This window comes from Cervus canadensis, chromosome 32, assembly GCF_019320065.1.
Source record: "Cervus canadensis isolate Bull #8, Minnesota chromosome 32, ASM1932006v1, whole genome shotgun sequence".
Lineage (NCBI taxonomy): Eukaryota > Metazoa > Chordata > Mammalia > Artiodactyla > Cervidae > Cervus > Cervus canadensis.
Window position 1 is genome coordinate 31,715,233 of NC_057417.1, and position 7,334 is coordinate 31,722,566.

Sequence of the window (7,334 nt, forward strand, 5' to 3'; positions counted from 1 at the left end):
GATATTAATTTCTATCATAATTCCATAGTGATGAGAGAACACAGTCTGCATGATTTCAATACCTTTCGATTATGAAATGTTTGCACCTTGTTTTATGTCCTTGGATATGTTCCAGTGTCCCCGAGTTTAAAGTCTATGGGGAGCTGAGTAGCATTTGTATCCCACTGCTGTGTGAAAATTGTATAAATCTTCATTATGTTGAATTGGTTCATGATGCTTTTCAGGTCTGCTGTGCCCTTTCCACTTTTTATTTTAATTAATTTTTTACTGAAGGATAATTGCTTTTCAGAATGTTGGTGTTTTCTGTCAAACCTCACCATGAATCAGCCACAGGTACACACATGTCCCCTCCCTTCCGAACCGCCCTCCCGTCCCCCTCCCCGCCCCTAGGTTGGTACAGGGCCCCTGTTTGACTTCCTCAGCCACGCAGCAAGTTCCTGCTGGCTATTTTACAGATGGTGATGTAAGTTTCCATGTCACTCTTCCCTACATCTCACCCTCTCCTCCCCTCTCCCCATGTCCACAAGTCTGTTCTCTATTTCTCCATTGCTGCCCTGTAAATAAGCTCTTCAGTACCATTTTTCTAGATTCCATATATGTGCGTTAGAATACAGTATTTTTCTTTCTCTTTCTGACTTACTTCACTCTGTGTAATAGGTTCCAGGTTCATCCACCACCTTAGAGCTGACTCGAAGGTGTTCCTTTTAATGGCAGAGTAATATTCCACTGTGTGTATGTACCACAGCTTCTTTATCCATTCATCTCTCGATGGACATCTAGGCTGCTTCCATGTTCTAGCTATTGTAAATAGTGTTGCAGTGAACAATGGGATACACGTGTCTATTTCAACTTTGGTTTCCTCAGGGTACATGCCTAGGAGTGGGATTGCCGGATCATATGGTGGTTTTATTCCAAGTTTTTTAAGGAATCTCCATACTGTCTTCCATAGTGGCTGTATCAATTTACATTCCCACCAACATTGCAAGAGCGTTCCCTTTTCTCCACACCCTCTCCAGCATTTATTGTTTGTAGACTTTTTGATAATGGCCATTCTGACCGGTGTGAGGTGGTATCTCATTGTAGTTTTGATTTGCATTTCTCTAATAATGAGCGATGTTGAGTATCTTTTCATGTGTTTGTTAGCCATCTGTATAGAATATACTTTTCTATATATTCATTCTATTATTTTTTGAGAGTTTGCTATTAAAATTTCAACTGAAAATCTTAATTTGTCTACTTAAGAATTAATTGTAATATACAGTGGAACTATATGTAATCTTGTTCTGTAGTTTCCAGGTCTCCTGTAAATGTACTATCATACTTTCATAATTTAAAAAATTAAATACATTTGAGAAAAATCTTAAGTAATCACTTGTAGTAGCTTCTACCCTATTGGATATAATGTCCATACCTTATATTCATTCAAGATCTTTTTTTTTTTTTCCTTTAATCTTGGCGCTCATGTGCCTTGTAGCTGTGGGATCTTCCCAGAGGAGAAATCGAACCTATGTCCCCTGCATTGGCAGGCAGGTTCTTAACCACTGGACCACCAGGGAAGTCGGTAACTGTTTAAATCATGTGTCTGCCAGTCACTAGCTAGGCCGTCTGGCCTCCACGTCCTTGGTACTGAAATGAGAACCATCGTTCTGAAGACTGAGTGACTGTTTTGGCCAGCTGCCCCTTCATGCTGCAGAGCTGGGAGGTCCACAAAAGGATGTTCTCAGGAGTTTGAACATTATTGTTAGTTTCTCTTTTAATAAAACATCCTCATTCTAAAACACCTTAAGAGAACTGTAAACATGGGGACGAACCATGTGCATAAATACATGAGCTTCATACCATAAAGACATGAGTTTTGCAAGAAATTCAGGCCAGATTTTGGAATCTTGCAAAATCTCTGAGGAGCTTTGAATATTACGTGTCTGAATCGGGCAGGAGAGAGGGAACAATATCCGAGCAATTTTTCCCCAAGAGACCCGAACGGAAATATCTCACAAAGAGGAAGCCTGGAGTTTATTCAAACAAACTGCTTTTATTTTAATAAGTCCTAAGTGGTACTCAGAACGTTTCCAAGAATTAAATCACTGGTACGCTATTTATATATATCTATTATCACAATTTATCATGTTAAAAAATTCCAGTAGGTCTTTTACCAAAATGCACCAGAAGGAGCAATCATTCATTGACATTATAGAATAATAGCAGCTCCCAATATTTTAACAGATTCTGACGTTTTAAAAGGATTTCACGATGAGCCGCCAAAGAAATCTAAAGCTGTGATTTCTGTAGTGAAGAAATGACTCGTATGGGGAGGCAAGCTTCCCTTCAAGGGTCTCCAAGAAGCTCTCACACGTGGACAGGGCTCAGGACTGTGGGTCCAAGCTAGACCTTGACCCTTCTAAAGGGACCTGTCAGGGCTCAGCTGCTCTGGGCAGAAGAGAACACGCTGACAAAACCACCATTCTTGTTGATACGGGGTGAAAATGTGGTTTCATACTGAAAGTCGCTCTCCCAAAGAAAAACAAAACCACCAAAATTCATTTTCTAACACGTGGACCTTCTGGTTTCAGAGCACCAGCTGTGGGTGTTGACTTAGTTTCAGTCTTATCACCGTCACTGAGCTTAACAAACCACAATGAACTGAACCTATGCCTGTGTTTTCACGTTCATTTTTGCGTAAGAATTTGGATAAACAAAATAACTGGGAAGAAGGAAAAAAAAACAAGAAAAAAACAAGACCTTCCCTGAAACAACACTCCCCAAGTGAACACGTGGCTCCCTCTTGTGGCAACAATGGACCTCACAGGCCCACTGCGGGCTGGCTTTCCACCCCGCTCATTCATTCCCTTTGAATTAGCCAGCAGCTACACTGAAATTACCCTGAATTACTAAGATTACTAAAAACAGAGAGTCTGGGGAGCGGTGCCCCACCCCCTGGGGCTGATTTCAGTTGTTCAGAGGGAGACAGAATGTTCTGTTGGAATTTGCCCAGAGTGAAAAAGGCCACTTGATAGTTACTTGAGGGAATTCCCTGGTGGTCCAGTGGTTAAAAATCCACCTTCCATGCCAGGAATGTGGGTTAGATCCCTGGTCAGGGAACTAAGACCCCACATGCCCTGGAGCAACTAAGCCTGCGTGCTGCCCCCAATGCAGCCAAATAAGTAAAACAGAGATTTTAAAGTAATAATTTTTTTTAATATAATAAAAATCTCGATCTTACACAGTGGAATAGGAAATGTGACCAGTAACTGAATGATGAACCCTGCCTGCCACTCACCTGGACGCAGGGACCAGAATCTGCCTCAGTCTTCTCTCCCCAAGGCACCACGGGGCTGGAAAATGAGTGTTTCCCTTACCGCTGCAACCTGAAGTTCTGAGTGAATTCAGACATATGTATGTTTGGACTTGCCCCATAGAGAACAAAGTAGCTGCATGGAAACTCAGCCAGCTCCCCTCTTTGCTCAGATCACCCTCATAAAGGAGGTTTTTCGGAACAGGCACGAGTCCTTATCAGGTCATAGAAGGCTGATGGGACTGACAAGAAACAGCGCCATGTCCTAGCGATATCCCCTTAGCCGTTCTACAAAGAACTAGACTTTAAATATATTTATTTATATATTTGCTTGCAACGGGTCTTAGTTGCAGTATGGGGAATGTAGTTCCCTGACCAGGGATCGAACCCGGGGCCCCTGCATTGGGAATTCGGAGTCGCAGCCTCTGGACCACCAGGGAACCCAGAGCTAGACTCTGTGATGCATCTGAGAACTCAGTTGAAAACAGGCAGCGATGCAACTGTGATGGTTAATTTCGCATCACTTTGACTGGGTAAAGTGATGCCCAGATAGCCGGTAAAACATGCATTCTAGGTGTGGGAGCGTATTTCCAGAAGAGATTATTAGCAATTGAATCTGCAGGTTGAGTCAAGATCACCCTCCTCAGGGAGAAGGGAATGGCAACCCGCTCCAGTATTCTTGCCTGGGAAATCCCGTGGACAGAGGAACCTGGCGGGCTACAGTCCACGGGGTTGCAAAAGAGTTGGACACGACTGACTTAGTGACTACACAGCAAGGGCAGCAGGAGAGACCCCTTTGCCTAGAAAAGCTTTTTGTATTGTTTGTTTTGTCTGGAGTTCCAGGTTAAAACTGGGAAAAACAGAACAACGGATGTTGGAGTCTTCAGATTAGAAAAACTTTGCAGATATTCAGATTACCTCCTTTGGACAAGAAGTCCTTATAGTGTTTTCTTGTGTACTCTAAGGCATTTGCCAACAAAGGTCTGTCTAGTCAAAACTATGATTTTTCCAGTTGTCATGTACAGATGTGAGAGTTGGACTATAAAGAAAGCTGAGCCCCGAAGAATTGATGCTTTTGAACCATGGTGTTGGAGAAGACTCTTGAGAGTCTCTTGGACTGCAACGAGATCCAACCAGTCAATCCTAAAGGAAATCAGTCCTGAGTATTAATTGGAGGGACTGATGCTGAAGCTGAAACTCCAATACTTTGACCACCTGATGTGAAGAACTGACTCATTGGAAAAGACCCTGATGCTGGGAAAGATTGAATTTGGGAGGAGAAGGGGATGAAAGAGAATGAGATGATTGGATGGCATCAGCAACTCAACGGACATGAGTTTGAGTAAGCTCTGGGAGTTGGTGATGGACAGGGAAGCCTGGAATGCTGCAGTCCACGGGGTCGCAAAGAGTTGGACACGACTGAGAGACGACTGACTGATGAGGCGTTTCATATTCCCAAGGTTGTTACAGTCTATGTGCTTTCGCTATCGCAAGACTCAAAATTAAAGGTGAAATTTATCTTCATTTTCTTTTACTCTTATTAGAGCCTCCGATAAGATGCTAAATAAAACTCAGGACTCTTAATATGAAAAAAAAAAATCACCCTCATCAATGCAGGTGGCCATCATCCAAAACACTAGAAGTTACTATAACAAAAATGAGAAAGGGCGATTTTGCTCTGCTGCCTGTGGACAGGAACGCCCTTGGTTCTCAGACCTTGGGACTTGGATTGGATGATGTCTGGCTTCCCCGAGTCTCTTGTCCGCAGGTGGCAGACAGCGGGGCTTCTCGGCTTCCATGATCCCATGAGCCAATTCCTGTGATAAATCTCCTCGTATCTGTACCTGTAGATTCTATTGTTTCTCTGGAGAATGACTAATACAGCAATTTAAGGCAAAGGAGCACAGAGGGACTCCCCTGGTGGTCCAGTGGTTAAGACCTTGCCTTCCAATGCAGGGGGTGTGGGTTTGATCCCTGGTTAGGGCATTAAGATCCCACAAGCCTCCTGGCCGAAAAACAAAAACATTTAAAAAAAAAAAAAATCCAGGAGCAATACTGTAACAAATCAATAAAGACTTCAAAAAAAAGTCACTCTTGGGAAAAAAAAAATAAGGAGCACAGAGACTGGATGCTTTCTCCAAATCACCTTGGACAAACAGCAGTGGCAAGTGCTTGTAATCTTAAACACACAAGACCAGCATTAAAGGAAGGAAAACAGAGCCTACTTCCAATTCTGAAGCAAATTACCTGTTTCTGATAGAAACAATGCTCTGTAGGTAAATGGGGACAGAAAAACAAGTTAAGTCCACTTCCTGAAAAAAAAAACAACTAAACACATTCAAGTTAACTGCAGAATTATACTGACACTGTGGCAAGGCACAGCTCCCTGTAAAAATCCCTTGTGTTACACACCCAAGCAATCTAAAAAATGAACTGTAAGGAAGCCACTCAAAACGCAGGCAAAGCAGAACCGCCACGCCTGCTCCCTCAACAACTGCTGTTTACCAGAAGCCACCAGTCCTCCGAGATGCCTTCCACTCAATGGCACATGTTCATTTCAGGAAAAAGGAAACTAACCCTATGAAGACGACCTTTAGGAAGCAGTCAGGCCCTTGGCAAACAAGTTTTCTAATCACATTTCAGTCATGTAGATACACAGCTCTGTGAAGTTTGCAGAATGTGAAGTACAAATGAAACGTGAACAGATGCTTTGTTTAAACTGGTCCAGTGCATCCAAGTTTCCATAAAATTGGGGGAAAAAAAAAAAAAGAGGTAACATTCTGGAAGCAGAAGCAACCATCCTGACATCTTACTGAGGCCTCTAGCTTCAAATGGCTACATTGAACGTATGGAGGATGAGTTGGCTGGGCTGTTTCCAAGCTTCCAGCACTGGCTGGTGCTGGAGAGCCAGTTCCAGCTCTGAGTTCATATGGATGGTTTAGGAGATCCCTTCCTTCTACTTCTTCTCCTTGGAAAGCTTAAGAATAATTTTAAAATTATCTACAGGGAAGTGCAAAGTGAATCTTAAAACACACTTTTTTTTTGGCCATACCGAGCCACTTGTGGGATCTTAGGTCCCTGCTGTTGTTGTTTGTATCCAACTCTTGGCGACCCCGTGGACCACAGCACGCCAGGCCGCCCTGTCCACCACCACCTCCCGGAGCTTGCTCAAACTCATGTCCATTGAGTCGGTGATGCCATCCAACCATCTCAGCCTCTGTCGTCCCCTTCTCCTCCCGCCTTCAATCTTTCCCAGATTCAGGGTCTTTTCTAAGGAGTCTGCTCTTCACATCAGGTGGCCAAAGATTAGAGCTTCAGCATCAGTCCCTCCAATGAATATTCAGGACTTACTTCCTTCAGGATTGACTGGTTTGATCTCCTTGCTGCCCAAGGGACTCTCAAGCGTCTTCTCTAACACCACAGTTCAAAAGCATCAATTCTTCCGCATTCAGCCTTCCTTATGGGCCCACTCTCACATTCATATGTGACTACTGGAAAAACCATAGCTTTGACTATATGCACTTTTTTTTTTTTTTTACTATATGCACCTTTGTCGGCAAAGTAATGTCTCTGATTTTTAATAAACTGTTTAGATTTGTTATAGCTTTTCTTCCAAGGACCGTCTTTCAATTCTAATTAAATTTTAATTAGTTCCCTGACCAGGGATCAAACACGGGCCCCCTGCAGTGGAAACTCAAGAGTCTTATCCACTGGACCACCAGGGAAGTCTCCACATTTCTTATTCTGTGTGAAATTACAGGGAATGGCCTCGAATACACACACAAAGCTCCAAAATACATGTGTTGCTTCCTAGCTATAAAATCAAGTCATGTAAGAATAATCGATGTAAACACAAGCTTCTTAATTTTTTATTCTCTACAGGCTGGCAACTTCATAATCACTTCAAGATCTCAACATCCATTCCATGTGAAAAAGACTTCATGATTTCCAAATGTGAATAACCAAGTCCACGATTTTGCACTATACCCTGTTTCTAAATTTAAAGTGACTATGCTGTTTAGTCCTTAAGAACAGAATCCAT